This window comes from Phoca vitulina, unplaced genomic scaffold (assembly GCF_004348235.1).
Source record: "Phoca vitulina isolate PV1807 unplaced genomic scaffold, GSC_HSeal_1.0 scaffold14, whole genome shotgun sequence".
Classification (NCBI taxonomy): domain Eukaryota; kingdom Metazoa; phylum Chordata; class Mammalia; order Carnivora; family Phocidae; genus Phoca; species Phoca vitulina.
The window spans coordinates 39,501,179-39,527,080 of record NW_022589717.1 but is presented as its reverse complement, the minus strand read 5'-3'; the positions used below and the strand labels follow the sequence as shown (position 1 = coordinate 39,527,080).

The 25,902-nt window shown below is 43.5% G+C and overlaps 1 pseudogene; it reads left to right on the top strand.

The window, feature by feature from the left end:
* Positions 1-709: 709 nt before the first annotated feature.
* Positions 710-8,427, top strand: LOC116637337 (annotated as a pseudogene).
* Positions 8,428-25,902: the final 17,475 nt, after the last annotated feature.

The window sequence follows — 25,902 nt, the reverse complement described above, 5'->3', positions numbered from 1 at the left end:
GATTCTTCAGAGAAACAACCAATAAGATGTATATTTTTAGAGAAAGATTATCTTAAGCAGTTAGCTCAAACAGTAGTGAAGACTGGTAAATCTATGAAGACTGGCATGGCAGGTTTTAAAACCAGCAACCTAGAAATCCAGGGAAGATTGCATGCTGCAGTTCAAGTCTGAAGGTCATCTCCTGGTAGAACTCCCTCTTGGCTCGTGATAGGTCAGACTTCTGTTCTAGTCACGCTTTCAATAGATTGAATGAGGCTCTCCCATTAGAGGGCAATCTGCTTAAAGTCCACCAATTTAAATGTTAATCTTACCCAAAAACTCCCTCAGAGGAACATCCAGAATAATGTTTGGCGACATATCTGGCACTGAGGCCCAGCAAAGTGACACATAAAATTAACTATCATGGATAGCTTCAATCTGACACTGTGCTAGGTGAGAAAAACTAAGATTCCTGTCCTTAGCAACATACTTCCTAGAATGGAGAAAAAAGATAATCAAATAATAAGCATAAATAATTGACATAGCAACTTAGAAGCTAATAAAGCACTATGGGTACAGGGAAAGATAATGTCCAGGGCATGACAGTACTGTGGGCGGTGGGGGAGAGTTAGCTGCCTGAACTTGGGTGGTCAGGGCAGGCGTGTTAGAGAACATGGAACCAGAGCAGAACTTTGGATGAGGGAATAGCAGTGGTGGAATGTTGCAAAGAATGGCAGGAGCAGATGTTACAGAGAAGGATATAGGCGGCCAGCTCTGCCTCCCTGCAAAGCCTAATAACCTGAGAAATGACGTTAGGCTTTTGGGACAGCATGTCCAGGTTCCCATCCAGTTCCCCGAAGATTTCTTCTCTGTGATCCTTGAAAAAGGATGTTTATTGGCCCTGCGATTCCTCACCACCGTCTACCTGGAGCACCCAGAGATGCTGCAGAAAGTGTCCAGGGAGCTATGGATGAGCATCTGGTCACGGGATGAAGACATCTCAGAGCCCCAGAGCATCCTGGCTGCTGAGAGAACGCTAGCATGTGTACAGAATGAGCCCAGGGACTTCTAGAAAAGATCTCAACACTAAAGGTGAAGAACGAGCTCAAGGAGACCTCCAAGGCCGCCTGCAAACCTGGGGCCTTTGGGCTGCCCATCCCCATGGCCCATCTGGACGGCCAAACCATGTGCTATTGGGCTCTGACCAGGTGCGGTTGCTGGCACACCTGCTGGGAGAGAAGTGGGTGGGCCCCGTGCCTCCAGCCACGACTGCCAGACTTGAAGGATGGCCAGGGGGAGCAAAACGATCAGAATTAAAAAGCAGACACTATTCGCTTACCTTCCTCCACTGTGGGACACTAGGACTCTGGTTTCTCTGTCTGATAAAGATTCCCCTCTGTCCCGGGGGGGTGTGGGGGGGTGACGGGGTGGGGGTGCTGCGTGATGCATCATCTGCCTCTAGTCTCATGGCTGCTCTTAATTCCCATGGCTCACAAGTGCGTTTCAAGAGCCCCGAATAAACCTGCTGCCATCAAGGAAGGAAGGAAACAAATAAATTACATGTATGAATAGCTTCAAGTTTATTTTCTATTTGTTTTCTTAATTATTCCCTTTATTTTTTTATTTTTATTTTTTTAAAGATTTTATTTTTATTTATTTATTTGAGAGAGAGAGAGAGAGAGAGCACAAGAGGGGGGAGCGGGAGAGGGAGAAGCAGACTCCCCGCCGAGCAGGGAGCCCGATGCGGGACTCGATCCCAGGACTCCAGGATCATGACCTGAGCCGAAGGCAGTCGCTTAACCAACTGAGCCACCCAGGCGCCCAATTATTCCCTTTATTGATATCTTTCATATTTATGTCAATATTGTTTGTCTACTATCGTACATTCGTAATCTGTACACTCACCTATATGTACATACTACATGTATAAATATACATCAACACGAATGCACCCACATAATGTATGTATACATCATATATACGGCAGTGAACCTATGTTGCTGATATTTTCATTGTTGAAATTGCTTTTAACCTTTTTTATGGTGCTTTTCATATTATATTGACTTGCCGACCATTTTTAGTTGCTTTTGATCATACTTTAATCTCCAGTCTTTAAAATATTCCCAACATTTTATCAAACTTTTCTGATGTCTAACATTTCAATAATATATTCTTTCTACTAAAAGATTGTATACTTAGCAACATAACAAAAATATTGCTCCTTTATATATGTTTTGTTGCCCATGGTTGACAGTTTGTGAATAGTCTGCCAATTTTTTCATGTTATATACAAATGATTTATTTTCTTCTTTAAAAAAAACTTGTGTGTATAGTATTGCAATTTTAAGATCCCTGTCTTTCTTTTCCTTTATATTATTTGTTTTATGAGACTTGGAGCCTTACGAGTCATTCCCACACACAGAAGTGGTTCTTAAAGAGTCTCCTGTGTTGGCTTTGATATTTAAATTAAATGAACTGATTTTTGTGTGTACCAGTAAATGGAGTCCAGTGTCCATCTGGATAGCCAGTTGTCCCAGGACCATTTATTGAAAAATTCATTTCTCATTGATCTGCATAGCTTTATCACACAGCCAGTTTCCATGTGTTTGTGATTCTGTGTCTGCATTCTCTTCCCTGTTCCTTTATTGGCCTATCCCTGGACCAGTACAACACTTTCATAATTACTAAGACATAATTATTTAATAATTACCATGTTGATGCCTTGTAAAATATGTCTTAATTTTGTTCCTCTTCTCCAGAAGTGCCTTGATTCTTCTTGGCGTTTTGTTCTTCAGCTTATCTTAATGCCATTAAAATAATGTCTTTGGGGATTTTATTGGGATTACACTGAAGCCATAATTTTAATTGGCACGTTTGCTATATTGAGTGTTCCCATGCATGCCTATGGTGTCTTTTTGCATTTATAAAGGTATTCCTTAATACCTTCCCCTAAATACTTGATTTCTTCCCAATACATATTCATTTTAGATTAATTCCTAGCTATTTAATATTTTTGATGCAATTGTAAAATTTTCACTTTTTTTAATACACAATGTTGCTGATGAATACACGATGAATAGGCAATGTTGATACACAATGTTACATTAGTTTCAAGTATACAGCATAGTGATTGGATAAGTCTATATGTTACGCTGTGCTCATCCCAAGTGTGGCTATCATCTGTCACCATACAGCACTATTCCAATACCATTGACTATATTCTCTGTGCTGTACCTTTTATTCCTGTGCCTTACTCATTGCATAACTGGAAGCCTGTATCTCCCACTCCCCTTCACCCATTTTGCCCATCCCCCTAACCCCTTCCCCTCTGGCAACCATCAATTCTCTGTATGAGTCTGTTTCTGCTTTTTTTTTTCATTTTTCCGTTTTTGTTTTTTAGATTCCACATAAAAGTGAAATATGGTATTTTTCTTTCTCTGACTTATTTCACTTGGCATAATACCCTCTAGGTCCATCCATGTTGTTGCAAATGGCAAGATCTCATACTCTCTTTTTTTTTTTTTTTTTTTTTTTTAATAGCAGAGTAATGTTCCATTTGTATGTGTGTAATATATATATCACATCTTTATTGATGGACAATTGGGTTGCTTCCCTATTGGCTACTGTAAATAATGCTGCAATAAACAGAGGTAAAAGTTTCACTTTTTAGAGGCGCCTGGGTGGCTCAGTTGGTTAAGCGACTGCCTTCGGCTCAGGTCATGATTCCGGAGTCCTGGGATTGAGCCCCACATCGGGCTCCCTGCTCCTTGGGGAGCCTGCTTCTCTCTCTCCCTCTGCCTGCCCCTCCCCCTGCCTGTGCTCACTTGCTCTCTCTCTGTGTCAAATAAATAAATAAAATCTTTAAAAAAAAAAGTTTCACTTTTTAAACATTGTAAATTTTTTTGTTTGTTGCTCACACATTGATAGACACTACACACATATATTTTACACTAATGTTGCTAAACTCTGGTGCCTGGGTGGCTCAGTCGGTCTGTCTTCGGCTCAGGTCATGATCCCAGGATCCTGGAAGCAAGTCCCACATCTGCTTCTCCCTCTTCCCCTCCTTTCACTAGTTCTCTTAATCAATCTCTCTTAAATAAATGATCTTTTAAAAGATAAAAGCATAGAAATAAAAATACCCTCAAGATTTTACCTGGATTCTTGAGTTTTCTAAAAGACAATTACGTTTTTGCAGATGATACCTTCGTTTCCTTTCAGTGGTTAAGACGTTTTCAGCATCACCTTACTGAGCTGGTTCCAGCCTCTATAATTGAGCTGTCAGGCTGTCACCACCCTAACCCACTGACCAATCATAGCATCACTAAAGCAGAACAACTAGACATTGTGTGTACACTCATTTGATGTTTTTTGGACAACATTGCATCACCTATGAATTGTTCTTGCAAAATTTGGATCTGAATTCAACAAACCTTGGCAGCTACCTTTTAGTTGATAGCAAATACATGGAGTAGAGGGGGAATAAGCTAAATAAAATAAAAATATTGCCTTAAAATAGTGTTTGTCTTCGTTACTGAGTTTTTTGTCACCCCCTTAAATTTTTCACCTAAGGTGAGTCCCTCCTTTTCCTCCGCCTGGTCCCAGCTCTGCAACTCAGCACAGAGATCAGAGCTGGAACTATGGCTCGAGAGCAGTGATTCTGGACACATCAGAAGCTTTTTTTTAACCACATGCCCACCTCCTGCAGTCCCACTAGCATGAGGGAAGCCTGCCTCTGCCCTCTCTTCCCACAAGGTCTACCTCTCCTCTATCCCCGTCAACACACTCGATCCAAAGTGACCTGGAACACACTTGCATTTGAGTGGTTGGGTTTATCACCCTCGGTGAGGAAAAACTCACACCATGAAACCCATGGAGAACTTCAGTGAGGTGGTGTTAAGATTTATTTTAGGATTTGGGTTGTGTTAGGTGATTTGCAAGATTTAAGGGGACAGGACATTGCTCTGATAGGATGTTGTGAGGAAGAGGAGTAATTCTATGATTGGAGCCTTAAATCATGTGGGACTGAAGCTGTAATGGGTGAAGTATCAGCGGTCACTCATATTCGCCAGGAGACATGGATGTTTGGTCATTTTTGGTCATGTGTGTTCATGATGTGCATGTTTTATCTGTATTCAGATCCAGTAAGAATAGTCTTGTTTTTTTCTTTTTCAAGATTTTATTATTTGACAGAGAGAGACACAGCAAGAGAGGGAACACAAGCAGGGGGAGTGGGAGAGGGAGAAGCAGGCTTCCCGCGGAGCAGGGAGCCTGATGTGGGGCTTGATCCCAGGATCCTGGGATCATGACCTGAGCTGAAGGCAGACACTTAATGACTGAGCCACCCAGGCGCTCTTTATTTATTTTTTTTTAAAAAGATTCTATTTATTTATTTGAGAGAGAGAGTGAGAGAGCACAAGCAGGGAGGAGATGGAGAAGCAGGCTCCCTGCTGAGCAAGGAACCCGATGCACAACTTGATCCCAGGACCCTGGGATCATGACCTGAGCCCCAGGCAGACGCTTAACCGACTGAGCCTCCCAGGTGCCTCCAGCTTTTAGGTTTCTTGATCGCTCAGGATCTGAATCTTGCTGACTAGTCTCAACTGTACCTTCTCATCTGTTTAACAGATTAGGCTTCCTTTGCCCCTCAACTGGGCTTGATTCCCGGGTTTCTTCCGATGGCTCTCTTCTCCACTGGTATCTTTGGTTCTTCATCCCCCAGGGTTCCCAGGCAGAAGAAAGTCCACCAAACAGTTACACCCTCTGTTGCACTGAACTGATATTGAAAGGAACAGCATAGAGGTGGGAGCAGATCGCGGCTTCCCTAGGGGCTTAATTGTAATACCTTGAGTTTGGTTGGGTTGGACTGAGAACTCTGATATGTTCTGCCCATTGCTCCTGGTAAATTCATTCACACAGAGGCTGAAAACAAATCTGCATTTCTTTTTCTTTTTTTTTTTCCCCAAGATTTTATTTATCTGACAGAGAGAGAAACAGTGAGAAAGGGAACACAAGCACGGGGGGGGGCAGAGAGAGAAGTAGGCTCTCACTGACTGAGGAGCCCGATGCAGGACTCGATCCCAGGACCCTGGGATCATGACCTGAGCCTAAGGCAGACGCTTAACGACTGAGTCACCCAGGCGCCCAACAGATCTGCATTTCTAACCCCGGTCTTCCAGATCTCATAAATCCCAGGTAGGCATCTTAATTATTCATCAAGCAGACTTTTTATGAGCTCTCACTAGATGGGAGGCACTGAGTTAGAAGCCTAGATGCAAAGATCCCTTTTGGCGTCCCCACCATCAGAGAACTCACAGTCCAGAGAACAAAGACAATGTGGACTGAGGATTTCCTCCATGTGGATGGCTGTGTCCAATCAAGGAATAAAATAAAGGTTTTCCTGGCAGAGGGATGGTTTGGCGTTACTGGTGCCTGCCCTGGGACTTGCTGAGGGTCACCTTCACCCAGCCTCCCAGAAATTGCTCGCTGGTTGTGTATTTGGGCTTTTCCAGCAGGTCTCTTGTGAAGACTATATTGCTGGGCTTTTTACCCTTTTATCCTGGTTGCATGTTATTCTAATAGCCCCAGGTCCTGCCTCCACAAAGATAAGACAGATCTATGATGTGAGTAAAAAGAAACCTGGAGAGCAGGTATCCATCATGCAAGGAGACCTCATTCCTCTCCAGCATGACCATTTCTAAGTGTTTACTGTACCTTCCAGAAAAATCCTATTCATATACATATACAAGCTTAGATACCTTTTTATGTTGCTTTGGTTAATTATACAATATGAGCATGCTATATGCAGTGTTCTGCACTTTGCTTTTTACACTTAGCTGTGTCTAGAGGGTTTTTTTCATATCCACATTATAGATCCATTTCGTCTATTGCTTTTCTTAAAAAAAGATTATTGATTTATTTTAGAGAGAGAAAGAGCACGGGGAAGGGCAGACGGAGAGGGAGAGAATTCTCAAGCAGACTCCCCACTGAGCACGGAGCCAGATGGAGGCTCGATCCCAGGACCCTGAGATCATGACCTGAGCCGAAATCCAGAGTCTGCTACTTAACCGACTGAGCCACCACAGGCGCCCCTCATCTATTGCTTTTAGCAGTCATTGCTTCTTCAGTGTAAAACCTGAGATATATTTGATTAATATCAGTTTTTGTGGAGAACCAGTAGTATATTCCTTTCTTGGTTTTTTTTTTTTTAGATTTTATTTATTTATTTATTTGATGGAGAGAGAGACAGCGAGAGAGGGAACACAAGCAGGGGGAGTGGTAGAGGGAGAAGCAGGCTCTCCGCCGAGCAGGGAGCCCGATGCGGGGCTCGATCCCAGGACGCTGGGATCATGACCTGAGCCAAAGGCAGCCGCTTAACGACTGAGCCACCCAGGCGCCCCCCTTTCTTGGTTTGTAAAGATTTTTCTTTTAGAATTGCAAATAAATTATACTAAATTACTGTACCTTTCCCATGAGAAATGGAAATAATAAATACAATATTATAGGTAATTATGGGGAATAAAAGGGTCCAAAAACTATTTCTCAGTAGTTGGAAAACACAAATCCACTATGCTTTCTGGGATCAGAACATCCCAAGAATTGTGATTATACAATATTCCAAGTATTGTTTTGACCACTGCACATGGGAATAATTGACCTCCATTCGAAGTTTTTTTCTGATTTTGAGACGGATGATGCCAGACATGCACTAAGATGTAAGAAGAGACTTAAAATTTACACAGTGGGGCATCTGTAGGAGAGCAGGGCTTCAGAGAGCAAGAAGAAGGGATTGGCTTGGAGTTTTTTTTAAAAAAAGATTTTATTTATTTATCAGATAGAGATAGAGAGAGAGAGCACGCACACAGGCAAGGGGAGCTGCAAGCAGAGGGAGAAGCAGGCTCCCCGCTGAGCAAGAAGCCCAATGCAGGGCTCCATCCTAGGACCCAGAATCTTGACCTGAGCCGAAGGCAGATGATTAACCGACTGAGCCACCCAGGCGCCCATGGCTTGGAGTTTTTATTGTGGTAGGGGTGTGGGGCCAGGGTGGGGTTCCCCGACCAGGAATGGATTTGCATGGTTTGAACATCCGGCCTGCACCAAAAGGGGGAGCAGCTGGGCTTTCATATCAGAGTGCCGAGTTGTGGGGCCAAGGGGAAAGAGGGAGGAGTGAGGGTGAAAAGCTGTCAGCAAACACTTATAAAATGGAATCAGACTCTCTCTTATTGTTCACCCCTGATGTTTATGTGTTGGTTTGATGTATCATATTTCATTTCAATGAATTTGAGCTTGTTTAAATAAGCCATTATGTTCTGTTTGGGGCAGGCATTTTTTGTCCCATTGGGAGGTGAATGTTCCATCAAATGCCATATCGAGGAGCCCAGCATTGTGTATTCGGAGACGTGGAATGAGTCCTCAGACACGATTAGGAATGTCTGGAACTCCGGGGGATGAGGAGTGTTCCAGTGAGTCTTGTATTCTGCCCTTAGTATATGCAGAGATGTGTGTACCCATGACTAATATTTTGTGTATCTGTGAGGTAAGAGTTCCTTACCTAAAGGGGAAAACTTTAGGAAATGTCCCTAGAGTCTGTAAAAATGTGTGTTTTGGGCTGATTGTTGGTCAGGGCCCCCAGTGCTAAGAGACTGCCTGAAGTTCCATAAATTATACTGACCCTTGGGTCCTGTCATTTATCAGGACCGTCCTGGTAAAGAAATGAAAAGCATCAAAGCTCCACTGAGTTCATCATGTATGACAGTGGTCCATACACTATAGGAACTCCCACTGCTATTCACTCAGGTGATTCCAAGAAGCTTCCCAACTACCCAGGGGTTCTAGGAATTCAGGGACCTCCTTCAGCACCACAGCATATGGCTAAGGATTGAGAAGAGGGAAGGCCCCCCCCCCCCCGAAGGACATGCCAGAGATTCCAAGTTGGGCTCCATCCGGTAGCAAGCAGGCCTTGGGAGCCATGCCAGCCTGGTGGGGGTGCTGAGCCCATAATCCAAGGCATACTGAGCAGTTGGGTATGGAGGGTTATAGACTGAGGGACTATAGGAGCCTCTGTTTCCAGGGAGATCCCTGCACATGGCTAATGGCAATGGCATAAAGCTAAGCAGGTCTTGCGTCAGGAGCTCAGGGCCAATCTCTGGTCACCTTCATGGTCCAGAACTCCAAGAAGCATGAGAGGAAGTTGCCGAAACCTCTATAGTAAAGATGCCTCTGGTGGTACTAATAGGAATGTTTAATGTATTCCAATTTAGAGAAATATTAGAGCCTTTTCTTAGAGGGGCCCCATCAAAGGTGGGCTGATTTGTAAGGGGCAAGGACTTAATTTAATTTTAATTTATTACACATCAATTTAGAGGAACCGTGCCTTTTCAGGATATTTTAGGGCAATGTATGTTACACTCATGGGAATTTAGGCAGGATAGCAGTTCTGATGGTTAAGATGAGGCATAGCTCTTTTGACCTCTATTTTATGTTCAGTAACGTTACTAAGATTTAAGGGGCATCTTGATTAAATTATTGGGATCCTTGGGTATGACTAATTTGAAGCTCAGCACTGATTAAGCTCATGAAAATTTTATAAAAGGTACATTTTGGCAGATGCCTAACTTAAAACTACATCCAGGTGGTAGAGGCCAAAAGCCAATCAGTGCCCTTTAATCTTTTTTTGTTGTATGAATTCTTTTAGTAAATTTTGAATTTCTAAGTGGGTCAAATTACAGACCTCTGTTCCAGTTTTTCTTCCCTTCCAATGAATTCAGCTCACTTTTTTCTTCCTTCCTGCCTTCCTTCCCTCTTTCCATCTCTTTCTCCTTCCCTCTTTCCCTCCCTCCCTCCCTTCCTCTTGTCCTTCCTTTTTTCCTTCTCCCCCCCCTATCCCCCCCCCCCCCCCCCCCCCCCCCCCGCCTCCTTTATTCTTTTTTTTTCGATTTGAGGACACTGGACATTTGAGGACATTGGATATACTTCATGAGATGGTCCTCTCTTCCCTGCTCATATTTATAAGTTTCTCATTCAGAAAACCTCAAATTTGTATGATCAAAATTTAAGTCCCCCATGGCTATGCTTGGCTTCTAGAGTTTAAGGACCCTGGGCTTAGGGGCGCCTGGGTGGCTCCGTCGTTAAGCGTCTGCCTTCGGCTCAGGTCATGATCCCAGGGTCCTGGGATCGAGCCCCACACATCGAGCCCTGCACGGGGCTCTCTGCTCAGCAGGGAGTCTGCTTCTCCCTCTCTCTCTCTGCCCACCCCTCCCCCCCCCAGCTTGCGCTCGCTCTCTCTTGCTCTCTCTCTTTCTTGCTCTTTATCTCAAATAAATAAATAAAAATCTTAAAAAAAGAAAAGGACCGTGGGTTTAATTAAGGCTAGTGTGCCTTCCTATGCCACACGGGGTGCCTCGGGTGTTTTGCCTTGTAACCTTGAAGATTAGGATCTTTGTTTTGACTAAGACAAAGGCAGCAGTGGCAGAAGCAGCAAAAACGTTTTATAGAGTCTTAGTGAGCCATCTGCTTCGGGAGCATGGAGCTCAGTAATTCAAATCTTCATATAACGATGGTTATTTACATAGTGACCGCCCCGGCCCCACACCTGTGACCGCTCAGCATCCGGGATAGCACGGAGGGAGCGTCTTTACCCGGAGTGCGCTACGGAACAGGAGCCAATAGCTAGTGAGACATTCAACCAATCAGTCACTTAGAGACTTTCCCCTGAAACTACACGGGTCACAGCTGATGCCAGAATCTAGACACGCAATTCATTCTAAGACCTGCAGATGGGTCGAGACTGAGACACATGGCCCAGAGCCGCATTACAGAAGAGCTCAATCCTTACTTTTATCCCTAAACGCCAATGATTATGAAAACATCTGACACAGGACAGTTAAATCTAGAAGTGGGCCTCAATAAAACCCAGAAAATGCAGCACAGAAGAAAGTTCGTGCCTGCCTCCAACAGCAGAGCCAGTGGTTACAACCAAAGGCAGAGGAGACGTTGCTGGTCATGGCGCTCCGTGTCTCCATGATCCTGCTCCCAACACCAACTGTTGGGACCCGCTTGCATAGCTATGCTGGACCCCCATCCAAAATTTGGTTCAGGGGACGCCTGGCTGGCTCAGTTGGTAGAGCATGTGACTCTTGATCTCTTGATTTCGGGGTCGTGAGTTTGAGCCCCATGCTGGGCATAGAGCTTACCTAAAAAATTTTTCTTTCAAATGTCAATGCTGATAATGCCCCCTCCCCACACACAACCCAGATGAGTATGAAAAGGTTTATTCCTCACATAATGAGGCTGTATGAGAGGAGGAGGCAGGCCACCAGAGTAGGTCCCTAAATGACTCCAGAAAACAGGAAGAAGAGACCAGTGAGGGGTGTTATGAAACTTGGATTTCCCACCTCATTTCAGCGTCTTCAACCGCTTCTGCAGGGGCTCGGTGTAGCTTTGGAGCTGCTTCCCGTGGCCGGCTGCAGCTTGCTCCACGGGCGTCAGGGGGTGGCCCCGGTGGCCGCAGGACACCTTGCACTGCGGACACAGCAGCTCCAGGTCCTTCTCACGGACCAGGGCCAGAGCCTGACTGTGCCGCTCACACAGGGCTTCCTCCTCCCGCAGCCTCCTCCTTGCTCCTCCTGGCGGGAAGCCGCTCCACAAGATCAGTCATGTGACCTAACCGCATGTCCCTCTTGAGGTTCCTGTCGGGACGGTGGTGGAGGCCGCCGGGACAGGGGAGGATGTCCTGTGGGTCTTCCCGGCACTGGTGGATGCAGGAGCCACAGAAGCTGTGCCCACAGTCCGTGGTCGCTGGGTCTCTCAGGGAATCCAGGCAGACGGGGCAGTGGGCCTCGGCTTGGAGCTCAGCCTGGGGAGGCTGCAAAGGGCATTGTGTACTCAGGGTTTCTGGGTGAGGAGACTCCCTTTAGTAAGTGTGATCCAAGTGGAACTAGGAAAGGTGAGAAACTGATGTCTCCTCAGTGTTCACTTTCCTGAAGAAAGCCTGAAGTCTTCTAGGGTCCCAGGAAGCCAGAACCCCAGAAGCCTGTTTCTGCTTCCCTTCCTTCAGCTCTAGAAGAAGCTGCCAGGAGGAGGCAACCACTGATCCCCTAGCTCTGGATCACCTTGACTCAAATTAATCTTGGCTTCTCAGTCCTCTTCGTCAGGAGAGAGACACAGCTTCAAGAAGTGATGGAATTTGATGACCATGGAGAGAATCTCAGACTGTGGGATACTTGACAGAACAACTGACCCGATTTCTTCAACATAAAATAGCAAGGGATAAAATGTATCTATATAAAAATAATGACAGGCATGTATATCAGTGACAAAGATTTACCTAATTTATTTTCCTGGTGCAAATACATATACTCTAAAAGAAACAAACAAAAATACTGATAAGTCAGGTGGGATAGTGGAAATCTCCTTATTTAAAAAACTCTTAATTATTGGGGCACCTGGGTGGCTCAGTCGTTAAGCGTCTGCCTTCGGCTCAGGTCATGATCCCAGGGTCCTGGGATCGAGCCCTGCATTGGGCTCCCTGCTCCGTGGGAAGCCTGCTTCTCCCTCTCCCACTCCCCCTGCTTGTGTTCCCTCTCTCGCGCGCGCTCTCTCTCTGTCAAATAAATAAATAAAATCTTAAAAAAAAAAACAAAAAAAAAACCCTCTTAATTATTAATGACATTATGACCTTGCTAGTAAAAAGAGGCTCTGCCCATTAGACATCACAATGCAGGATTTATTTATTTTTTAAAAGATTTTATTTATTTATTTGACAGAGAGAGAGCACATGCTCAAGCAGGGGAGGGGCAGAGGGAGGAGCAGGCTCCCCACTGAGCAGGGAGCCCAATGTGGGGCTCGATCCCAGGACCCCAGGATCATGACCTGAGCCAAAGGCAGACGCTTAACTGACTGAGCCACCCAGGTGCCCCACAATGCAGGATTTGTACAGAAACTAATATGTGGTCTGGGGTTTCCTTTATAATATTGAGGGACAGATGGATTTGGGACATAATTTTATAGGTAGATACATAGGGTTTATTGTACTATGTTCTCTACTTTTTTATATACTTAAAATATTGTCTAGGGGTGCCTGGGTGGCCCAGTCAGTTAAGCATCTGCCTTCCACTTGGGTCATGATCTTAGGGTCCTGGGAATGAGCCTCACATCCGGCTTCCTGCTTGGAGGGATGTTACATCTCCAAGGCCCGCGTGGTGCCTCCCCCACAATCAACACAGCACTGAGAGCATCTCCTCTTCCTGTGAATCAGTCGCATCTTGCCGATCCTCAGAACACCGCACATCACAACCTCTCTGTTTACCGCTGAGCTCTGGATCTGTTTCCTTTTATCCTCATAATCCTCTAGGGAGTTTCCTTTCCTTGTCCTGTTGGACAGATTCCAGATGCAATCAGCGTCAGAGAAATGACAGGCCCCTGATGACGTTTCCCATCTTCCTCTCTGCATCTTCTGCACAGGGGCGCCGGCCGGGCGTGGAGGGTGGGGAAGATTTGACTCACTGTCCCATGTTCCCACTTCCTACTACTTCTCCAGTGAAACCCCCCTAATTTAATCAGCGGTCTGATTTCTGGGTCCATTGAGAACTTTGAAGAGACTTCATCTTCTCTTTCTCAAGCAGGCAGATGCAGGGCTTGCCTTCGCTTGTTTTTTCCCAGGCAGTTTTAATCCTTCTCAGGCAGTTTTTAATTCCTCCTGCCCTTTAAAGAAGGTGTTTGCGGAGTGAGTCCTTGCCTGTTTTCTGGATTCACAAACTCGTTCTATCCTCACACCTAGCCGATGAGCTCCTGGGAGCAACATCTCTCCTTCCCCCGCTCCTTCTGGAGGTGGGGGCTTTGGAGAGGTGTTGGGAAGGTGGGGGAGGGGCTGATGCCCGGATAGTGCCAAAGGCGCTGTAGGAGCAGACCTCGCTAGGTGGACCGAATCAGGATTTTGCTCTGAAAGGCTTGGGCATAGAGATTAAATAAGTCCTCCTGGGTGACTCTGGCATTTTGTAATATCTTTGGTAATCTCATCCGCACCACGTTTTTCCAGCTACTGCCCTATGACAACCTACCCCTTCAGACTGGATATCTGTCAGTATGTTGTCGTTAATATGTACAACATCTACCTGACATCCTATTCACTGACAGCTCATTCACTCGTTCAACAAACTTGTTGAGTGCTCGCTATGCGTGGACTCTGACCAGCCATCTGGAACACAAGGATAATGGAACATTTCCCACCAGCAAGGAGCTACAGTGCAGATGGGAGAGAGATGAGCCACAGAATGAAGGTTCTGTCTCTTCTTCATGAGGATGGCCAACTCCTGAGAGGAGAGCATAAGGATTTTCCTTTGTCAAGGGGACAAATGCCTGGACTATAGAACCAGCTGCTGTTATGGTTTTCAAGAAGTAAAGTGATATCCTGTGTATGATAAAAAAGTCTCACATGGCAGAATGGAGTAATTTCCCATCTCTATTTGCCTTTCTAGAGTTATTTACTGTTAATGGCTTCTTGTTGAAACTTCCCATTAATCTCTGCTTATACAAGAAAAGTTATATGAGTAAGAGTATATATGTATACAACAATCCCTTTATCTCCAAAACAAGAGTAACCTATGTATTCTATTCTACAATTGCCCATTTGTCATTTATTATTTATTTTTAAAGATTTTATTTATTTATTTGAGAGAGAATGAGATAGAGAGAGAGCATGAGAGGGGGGAGGGTCAGAGGGAGAAGCAGACTCCCTGCCGAGCAGGGAGCCCGATGCGGGACTTGATCTTGGGACTCCAGGATCATGACCTGAGCCGAAGGCAGTCGCTTAACCAACTGAGCCACCCAGGTGCCACCCATTTGTCATTTATTTTTGTCCTATATCACCATATATACTTCACGCTACTTTAAAATATGTTGCCAAGGGACATGCCTGGGTGGCTCAGTCAATTAAGCGTCTGCCTTCGGCTCAGGTCATGATGCCAAGGTCCGGGGATCGAGCCCCGCATCGGGCTCCCTGCTCGCTGGGAAGCCTGCTTCTCCTTCTCCTGCTCCCCCTGCTTGTGCTCTGTCTGTCAAATAAATAAAATCTTTAAAAAAAATTTTTTTTTTTTTTAAAGATTTTATTTATTTATTTGAGAGAGAGAGAATGAGAGAGAGCACATGAGAGGGGGAGGGTCAGAGGGAGAAGCAGACTCCCTGCTGAGCAGGGAGCCCGATGCAGGACTCGATCCAGGGACTCCAGGATCATGACCTGAGCTGAAGGCAGTCGCTTAACCAACTGAGCCACCCAGGCGCCCAATCTTTAAAAAAATTTTAAAATAGAAAATATGTTGCCAAATTTAAGGAAGTTTGAATGGGAAATATTATAAATAAGATGGGTATTTTTTGAAGAACCTGTAGGCTCTCCATTCTTCAAGATTAGTGTTTCCCACAGTATATTTGGCCCTCTGGTTTGTTCCTCAAGAATAGCTCTCATTTGTTTAATTATTAACCATGCAATATGCACTGTGTGAAGTGCTTCATCTAAACATCTAATTGAATTTCCTCTTCACATCTGAGAGATAGTGACTATTACTTCCCATTTAAAGAAGTGGAAAATGATCGCTAGTATGGGTAATTCATCCAAAGTCACAGAATCCCTCCTCTGCGTTCCCACAGCACCTTTAATATTCTTTCGTATAGGATTGGGATTTTTCATATTGGGATTTTTTATTGTATTGGCAACTAAATCGGCAATTTTATATTTAAGATTACACCCCAAATTAATACTGTAATTCTGTTAGATTTTTTCAAAGAATACATAACTTTTGTATTTAAGAAACAATTTTAAGCTATATTTAAATTTTTAAATTTTTTAAATTTATTTTTATTATGGTAAAAAACACATAACATTAAATTTACCATTGTAAACATTTTAAAATGTACAGTTCAGTTGTAGTAAATATATTCACATAGTTGTGCAATGGGTCTCTAGTGTTTTTTCATTTTGCAACATTGAAACTCTACATCCAATAAACACTAATTCCCCATCCTTCCTCCCCTTAGCCCTTGGTAACCACCTTTCTACTTTCTGTTTCTACGATTCTGTAATTTTGACTGTATATTTCATATGAGTGGAATCATAAAATATTTGTTCTTCTGTAACTGACTTCCTTTGCTTTAGCATGACATCCTCGAGATTCATCCACGCTGTAGCACGTGAAGGAATTTCTGTTTTGGACCTGTGCATCTGGAAATGCATTAGAAATCCGAGTGGATGCTTCCATTAGATGTTGCATACAGAAGACTGATGGTACAGAAACGGGACAAGCTGCAGAAAATTTTTGAGCCATCAGCACAAAGATGTCTTAAATAGTGCTAAGAAGGGATGATACTTAGGGAGAGAAGTTAAAGATATAAAAAGAGGGCTCTCCAGACAATGCCCAAAGAAATACAAATTAATGAGTGGACAGATACTGACAGTGGCAATCAGGGAAAACAACTAATTCAAATGCACATTTCTCCCATCAGATTAACAAAAATTGAAAAAGATCCTAAAAATCCAGTTGGCAAGAATTGTGAGAAAAATCATAAACTGTCAGTAGAAATGCTATGGGTTTAGACTTTCTTCTTTACACTTTTTAAAAATGGAAGTAAAATGTACATGCAGTTAAAAGTTTACTGTGGGTACATGCAACATGACGGACTTAATACAGCAATTGTCAATATTTCTCAATAGAAATTCTCAGGACATTTGACTCAGTAATACAATTTCTAAGATTTATAGAAATACTACAGAGAGGGTTGCATAAGCTGCCATTAATAACAGACTATTTAGGGGCGCCTGGGTGGCTCAGTCGTTAAGCGTCTGCCTTCGGCTCAGGTCATGATCCCAGGGTCCTGGAATTGAGTCCTGCATCGGGCTCCCTGCTCGGCGGGAAGCCTGCTTCTCCCTCTCCCACTCCCCCTGCTTGCGTTCCCTCTCTCATTGTCTCTCTCTCTGTCAAATAAATAAGTAAAATCTTAAAAAAAAAAAAAAAAAAGACTATTTAGAGGCAACTGGCTGGCTCTGTCAGTGGAGTGTGATGATCTCTTGATCTCCAGGTTATGAGTTTGAGTCCCATGTTGGGCGTAGAGATTACTTAAAAATAAAATCATAAAAAAAAAAAATAACAGACTGTTTAAATTATGGCTCATCATATACCACAGCAGTGTTTAAAATGAAAGAGGTACACATAATGCACTTAAAAATGGTAACTTGATTGGGAAACTGGAGGCAACTAATTTAATCTTACTCTTTAGTTCAGACTACATTATCATCATTTTGCACAAGGCCACACTCTTGTTGGTTTTTTGTTTTTTAGATTTTGTTTATTTATTTGAGAGAGAGGAGTGAGTGGCAGAGGGAGGAGCAGACTCCCCACTGAGCAGGGAGCCCCATGTGATGTGGGGCTCCATTCCGGGACTCCGGGATCATGACCTAAGTGGAAGGTAGGCGTTTAACCGACTGAGCCACCCAGGTGCCCCTCTTGGTTTTTTTTTTTTGTTGTTGTTGTTGTTTAATTTCTCTCCTCTTCCTCTGTCCTAACTTCTATTCTCCACACCCCCACTGAGCACCCACTTGATGCGTTTCATTTTTCTTGAAGTATGGATGTATTCTTGTAAAATGTTAAGTACTGCTTTGTGTGTGTGTGTCTGCTTAATTTACTGATATGTACTTTTTATCTGTATACAGTTGACCCTTGAAAAACATATGGATAGGGGCACTGACCCGTGAGCAGTTGAAAATCCACATGTAGGGGCATCTGGGTGGCTCAATCGTTAAGCGTCTGCCTTCGGCTCAGGTCATGATCCCAGGGTCCTGGGATCGAGCCCCGCATCCCTGCTCGGCGGGAAGCCTGCTTCTCCCTCTCCCACTCCCCTGCTTGTGTTCCCTCTCTTGCTGTGTCTCTCTCTGTCAAATAAATAAATAAAATCTTAAAGAAAAAATAAAAAGAAAATCCACATATAACTTTTGCCTCCCCTAAAACTTACCAATAGACCACTGTTGATGAGAAGCCTTACCGACAATATAAAGAGTAGATTGATTAATGTAGATTTTGTAGGTTACATGTATTATATACCATATTCTTACAATAAAGTAAGCTAGAGAAAATGTTAAGAAAATCATAAGGAAGAGAAAATACATCTAGAGTGCCTTATTGTATTTATTGAAAAAAATTCACATACATAAGCATAGCGTAATGTGTAGGCTTGTCGAATCGTTATGCTGTACACCTGAAACTAATGTGTCAGCTATACTTCAAAAAAAAAAAATCCATGTATAAGTGGACCCATGAGTTCAAACCCATGTTGTTCAAGGGCCAACTGTATACTGCATAAAAATTAATTTAAATTTATTTTATATTGGTCCCTGATTTTTACTTACGGGTCTTCACGTATTATTTTTTTTTTAATTTTAGGTTTTTAAAAATATTTATTTATTTTCTTCAGAGAGAGAGAGCAGAAGGAGGGGCAGAGGGAGAGGGAGAGGGAGAGGGAAAGAATCTTGAGCAGACTCCTTGCTGGGCATGGAAGCCTATGCAGGGCTCGATCTCACAACCCTGAGATCATGACCTGAGATGAAATCAAGAGTCAGATGCTCAACTGACTGAGCCACCCAGGCACCTCACTGGTCTTAATTATATACAGTATTGGTGTACTATATATATGTAATACACAGTCTATTGGTACCCTTTTCCAGAATGTCCCATACTTGGAATCATACAGTATGTAACCTTCTCAGAAATGACTGCCTTCACTCAGTAATATGCATTTAAGATTCCTCTGTGTCTTTTCATAGCTCGGTAGCTCACTTCTTCTTAGCACTGAGTAATATTCCATTCTCCAGATGTATCACAATTTATTTACCCATGCACCTACTGAAGGACATCTTGGTTACTTCCAAACATTAGCAATTGTGAATAAAGCTGCTGTAAACATGTGTGTACAGGTTTTTGTGTGGATGTCAGTTTTCAACTCCTTTGGGTAAAATACCAAAGAGTATGCTTGCTGGACTGTATGCCGAGAGTAAGTTTAATTTTGTAAAAAGCCAGAAGTCAAAAAATTTGATATCAGAAAAAATGACGGTTTTACTTTAATGTACTAAGAACACTTAACATGAGATCTACCCTCTTAACCAATTGTTGGGTGCACAATACTGTTTTGGTAAGGTAGACATAACGTTGTACAGCAGATCTCTAGAACTTACTCATTTTGCATAGCTGAAGCTTTATACTCATTGAGGAACAACTCCACATTTCTCCCTCCTCCCAGCCCCTGGAAACCACCATTCTACTCCCTGCTCTTATGAGTTTGTCTATTTTAGATACTTCTTATATATGGGATCATGTAATACTTGTTTTTTTGCAACTGGCTTATTTCACTTAGCTTGACATCCTCATGGTTCATCCTGTTGTCAAAGATGGCAGAATTTCCTTCTTTTTTTTCTTCTTCTTTAAGGCTCAATAATTTCCACTGTGTGTACATACATTTTCCTTACCCATCTATCCATTGATGGTTATTTCTACATCTTGGGTGTTACTACAAATGATGCTGCAATGAACATAGGAATGCTACCATCTTCCTGAGATCCTGATTTAAATTTTTAAAAATAAATACTCAGAAGTGGGGTTGCTAGGTCATACAGTAGTTTGGGTTTTAGTTTTTTGAGGAACGTTCATACTGTTTTCCATAATGGCTGCAACAAACTGATTTTTAAGGTGATTCTCAGAGTAGACTGAAAGCATAATTCCAAGGATGAATTTAAGTGAAGCCAACAAGACTTTGGGGATTGAGAGGTGTTGGGGAAATTTACTTGAAAAGAATGACGTGAAACAAATCAAGCTATGGTACCAAAAGCCCATTTTCTGAAGGTAAGCACTTTGTAATAGGTGATATGGCTCAGAGGTTTAGGATCCGGATTCTGGCACCAGACTCTTTCTACCGCTTATTGGCAATATAACTCTGGGACCTTCACCTCCCATTCTTTACCTCAGTTTGCTAAGCTATAAATTACGAAGTAAACTAGCATTTATCTCACAGGAGTTGACGTGAAGATTACATTAAATACAAGAGCACTAGACACAGCAGCATTTTTATCACCCAGGAGTAAGACCCTGAATATCTACATCGACACTTCCCGGTGGGTTGTTTGGCATCTCCAGGGGCTATGTGGATATTGCAGGGGTGTTATGTGTCATTTGGGCGCACTGCCCATTACATCTAGAAATCCTGAGATAGATGGATATAGATACATGTTTGATGTAGGCACAGGTGTTGGTAATGGTAGAGATGTAGGTACAGGTAGAGATACGGATGTACATGTACTTTAAGTGGCACAGATCGAGAAACTCCAAGAGCATGTTGAACGAGCTTGCCAGAGGCTAGAATTGATCAGATGAGGAGGCCCATGAGGGAGCTGTTTAGTTTTCAAACAAGCCTGATCTTTTTCTTTTTTTTAGAGACTTTTTTTTTTTAATTTAAAGATTTTATTTATTTGTCAGAGAAAGAGCGAGAGAGAGAGCGCACAAGCGGGGGGAGCGGCAGGCAGAGGGAGAAGCAGGCTCCTCACTGAGCAAAGGAGCCTGATGTGGGGCTCGATCCCAGGACCCCGGGATCATGACCTGAGCCGAAGGCAGACGCCTAACAACTGAGCCACTCAGGCGTCCCCAAGCCAGCCTGATCTTCTAAAGCCACGGTGGCAGTTGGGACCATTGTACAGTGGAACTTGAGTGAATGGTGGCTGCACCGTTATCCTAAGGGAGTAACAAGGAAAGAGTTCACTCCCAGCCATAGTCACCACAAATGACAATCTTGAGCTCGAGAGGGTCAGAAGTCCCTCAAGTGAATATTTAAATTTGATGTGCTTCTAATCAAAAGTTTCTAAGAACTCTGATGAACTGAGACTGAAGTCTCTGTGGAAAAGTAATTGTCCAAGAAACATCAAGAGAATTCTAAACAAAAAAGATCAGGGACAGATGGTAGACTTCCTGTAGTTGACATCAACTTGTTATAAAAACTTATTATTGACCTAAGAATAGATATACCATTGAAACAAATTGAAAAGCCCAGAGAACACATCTATTCTTATTTAGGACACAAACTCACCATTTCCACTGTTATGTCTTCAGTACAAGCTACCTAATTTCTTGCTTAAAATACTGCACTAACTTCCTATTGGCCTCCTCACTTCCATTTCTGCCTTCTTACCATCTGTCCTACACACTACAGGAATGATCATTTTTAAAAAGCTTATCAAATCATGTCACTTTTCTACTTAAAACTCTGATGGTTGCTAAGTGCACAAATGTTCAGTTATACTTGGCATTGCCAAGTTTTAAAACAAAACTGTTCTTTTTTAAAGATTTATTTATTTATTTTAGAGAAAGAGAGAGAGAGTGGGGGGAGGGGCAGAGGGAGAGGGAGAGAGAGCAGACTCTGGGCTGAACGCAGAACCCTACTCGGGGCTCAATCTCGTGACTGTGAGATCATGACCTGAGCTGAAATCACGAGTCAGACGTTTAACTGACTGAGCCACCCAGGTGCCCCTAAAACAACACTTACAAAGTTGTTGAACCAATTCGCTCTCCCTTTTTCCAGCTATATTGCCTCTTCTCTGTGTTCTCAGAGGAACTGTGCCTTTGTCTAAACTGTATCAAAACACCTATGGATCTAGATACTGATGACATTTTTTCTGTGAGTCTACATTTGAAAATATATTCCAGTATTGCATCAAGAAAAGGAATAAATGAATGATACTATCTCCTTTTAAAAGTGATGTTTATTTTTCCTTTTTAATAAATTGAACAAATATTTTAAAAATGCAATAATTCCTTCTTTTTTAAAAGATTTTATTTATTTATTTGAGATGGAGAGAGAGAGAGAGCTCGCATGAGTGGGGGGAGGGGCAAGGGAGAGGGAGAAGCAGACTCCCCGATGATCAGGGAGCCCAAGGTGGGGCTCAATCCCAGGATGCCAGAATCATGACCTGAGCTGAAGGTAGCCAAAAGCAGCCTATTAACTGAGCCACCCAGGCACCCTCTTGATGAAGTATCACAAAGAGAACATTCCCCCTGTAAACATTTCCCCTATCGAAAAATAGAATCTCTGGGCCCCAGAAGCCCCCTCGTGTCTATTCTCAAACATTACCCCTACACTCCTCCCCCAAAGAAAACCAACTGTTCTAACTTCTCACACTACAGATTAATTTTGCATATTTTTGACCTTTATACAAAGAAAATTTATGCATTATGTTCTCGCTTCTACAACTCATTATGCGTGGGAGATTCTTACAGACTTTTGTGTTTAACAGTTCACTTTTCTTGCTGAATGGTAGCCCATTATCTGGACAGACATTTGGGTTGTTTCTCTGCTTGTTTATTAAGAATAATATTACTACATGGGCACCTGGGTAGTGCAGTCGGTTAAGCATCTGACTCTTGGTTTCAGCTCAGGCCATGATTTCAGGGTGCTGGGATTGAGCCCCAAGTCAGGCTCCCCCCTCAGCTTGGATTTTCTCTCCCTCTCCCTCTGCCCCTCCCCACTGCTCTCTAAAATAAAAATAAAATAAATAAATCTAAAAAAAATTATTACCAAAAATAATAATAACATTACTACAATAATTCTTGTACATGTGTTTTGATGGACATTAGTAAACATTTCCATTGGTTAAATACCTAGAGTGGAATCGCTGAGTCATAGGGTATGTCCACATTCAACTTAGCAGGTTGTACCAAAAAGGTTCTCAAGGTGATTGTAACAATATCTATTCCCATCTGCAAGGAGGGGTCTGTTTTTGACAAAGCTTCCCAGAAGATTCTTTTCTGAAGACCAATTTGGGAAACATGGCTCTCACTGTCCTTTACGTGGAGTGTGGGGTGAGGCCATAAGAAGATGACTAGAGCTAGCAAGGGCCTCCTTCTTACCTGGCATCCAGGTTAGTCCTCACCATAACCTGCCACTTGCTGAAGAGCAGACTGAGGATCAAAGACATTAAGTTAACCCAACATTACATGCCTTAAAAACACATCTCAGGAATGTAGCACTTTAATCTACATAGACATTCAACACCTATTTAGTGAGGACCTACTATGAGGTACATTGTGACAATGTACAAAGAGATGGGAAATGCCACCTGGGTTAAGTGTCACCACCACCAAATATAAACATGGAGAAATGACTATTCCGGAATGTCAGAGAAGACCTCCCACGGGAAATGTAACCTGACAAGGGCAGGGGTGGTGATATGGGCAGGTTTGTATTTTGGCTAGAGAGTGGGGAACAGATTAGCAGGCTTGGGTCAGCTTTTATACAAGAGCTCAGTGGTTGCGGTGAGATCTGAGAAAAGAAAGGGGTTCCTAGGCTGGTGGATGCACAGTAAAGAACTAAGCTTGCCCAAAGAAAGTCCTTTGCCTCTGACTCCTGGGAGGTAACCTCTAAACCTTTCTGATGATTGGAGCCTTAAGCATGTGGGGCTGAAGCTGTAATGGGAGAAGTATCAGCGGTCACTCATATACGCCAGGGGATGCGAGTGTTTGGTCATTTTTGGTCATGTGTGTTCATGATGTGCATGTTTTGTCTGTATTCAGATCCAGTAAGAGTAGTCTTGTTTTGGGCGCCTGGGTGGCTCAGTTGGTTAAGCGACTGCCTTCGGCTCAGGTCATGATCCTGGAGTCCCGGGATCGAGTCCCGCATCGGGCTCCCTGCTCTGCGGGGAGTCTGCTCCTCCCTCTGACCCTCCCACCTCTCATGCTCTCTCTATCTCATTCTCTCTCTCAAATAAATAAATAAAATCTTAAAAAAAAAAAAAAAAAAAGAGTAGTCTTGTTTTCGTCTTTATCCATCAGAGTCACAGAGCGGCCCTGTCTGATGTTGCTGTCTGTGAAGCTATTTCTGTTCAAAGGAAACAGCCAGACCTAGCTGAGAGTGCCAGACCAGCTCCCATAATGCCGGTGGGGGCCGGGGGGCTTGAAGGGGCATTTCCCTGTCCAGTCACTACACTCCTGAAGCTCACACAACAGAGAAGGAGAAGCATATATCCTCTGCTGAATACCAGCCCGTGGGGACAGAAAACAGTTGGAGAGCCACTGATAGGGAGGGAAGAGGGTGTTGAGGGGAAGCCCCAGGGTCCACAGGCACGGAAGACCGGAAAAGGAAAGCAAATGTGAAGCAGCCATTGAGAGAGCGCTGAGACTGGTGGACAAAGTTCAGTTCCCAAGTCTGCAGGTAATAAAGCGGTCAATGGATTTGGAAAGACAACCATCATGAAGAACCATTTGAGTAGGAAGGCAGGATTGAAAGCTTGATGATGTTAAACATTGTTTTTTTAAATGTAGGCTCCATACCCAATGTGGGACTTGAACTCAGGACCCTGAGATCAAGAGTTGCGTGCTCTACTGACTGAGCCCGCCAGGCGCCCCTGAAACCTTGATGATGGAGGTGAAGGGATTGATTGTAGGGAGTTCGACTGATAGCTGGAACTCTCAGAGTCTTTATTCCAGAAACTGCATCAAAGTTGAACAACTGACTCTTTATGTGAGTTCTCTGAGGATGGGTGGCCACCCCCTCCTAGGAGGCCACCCATCCTCCTAGGAGGCCACCCATCCTCAGAGAACTCACCCCCTCCTAGGAGGCCACCCCCTCCTTCTGGATTGTGCCCTCAAAATGTCCCGGTGAATGACTGCCAGCAGGGATTTAGAGACCAATTAAGTGAGGGACCTTATCTTGAAAAATGAACTAGAAATGTATTTCTAATTGTGTGAACACTGGGAGGGAACGACTCGCCTGCTGTGTTCAACATGTAACACTGATTTGTTGTTTTGGTAAAAGACAAGAAACTGGAAGAAATGACAAATGAGGCACTTAGAGAATTCAAAAGGTTACATGTGACCCCCTGTTACTGCATACCAGTGGTTCTGAATATATAGTCTCCTGACCAACATCATTAGCACCACTTGGGAGCTTACTAAAAATGCAGCTTCTAGAAAGAAAGAAAGAAAGGAAGAAAGGAAGGAAGGAAGAAGAGGAAAGAAAAAAAAGAAAAAGAAAGAAAGAAAAGAAAGGAAGTAAGGAAGGAAGGAGGAAGGAAGGAAGAAGAGGAAAGAAAGAAAGAAAGAAAGAAAAGAAGGAAGGAAGGAAGGAAGGAAGGAAAGGAAGGAAGGAAGGAAGAAATGAGGGAAGGGAGAAATGCAGCTTCTTGCTCCTTCTCCCTAAGAAATTACTGAATCAGAAACCCTGGGGGTGGGGCCAAGCAATCTGTGTATTAATAAGCACTCCCATTAATTCTGATGCCTGTTAAAATTTAGAAGTGCTCTACTTTCTACTTGCTCTCTCTCACTTGTGAGCCCACAGTTAGCATGTATGTCCTGAAGATTCTTAACTCTGCAGCTCTAGTTCAGATAGTTCTCTCAAGCCCTGAGCCAGGATCCAGTTGCCTTTTGGTATTTCTAGATGCTTCTTCCCAAATCATCAATACTTAGCTCTGCCTCTCATTGAATTCAATTTCTCCCAAGTGTGTTAAATTTACACCATTCCCTATTTTAGTGAGTGGTTCCTCCATCCACAATGGTCCAAACTACTTTTCCTCAATTCTATTTCATATCCAAATCAGGGCAACAGCGGCTCTCGCCTGGATCACTGTTCTGTTTTCCTAACTGACCCATTTATTGCTCCCCTGCCCCTCTCCCACCATCATTCTGTTCTCTGTCATGCACTGTTCTTTTCCTTTTTTTCCAATAAAAAAATATTTTTGGGGGGCACCTGGGTGGCTCAGTCGGTTAAGCATCTTTCTTTGGCTCAGGTCATGATCTCACGGTCCTGGGATGGAGCCCCTCATCGGGCTCCCTGCTCAGTGGGGAGCCTACTTCTCCCTCTCCCTCTGCCTGCCGCTCTGCCTACTTGTGCTCTTTATCTCTCTGTCAAATAAAT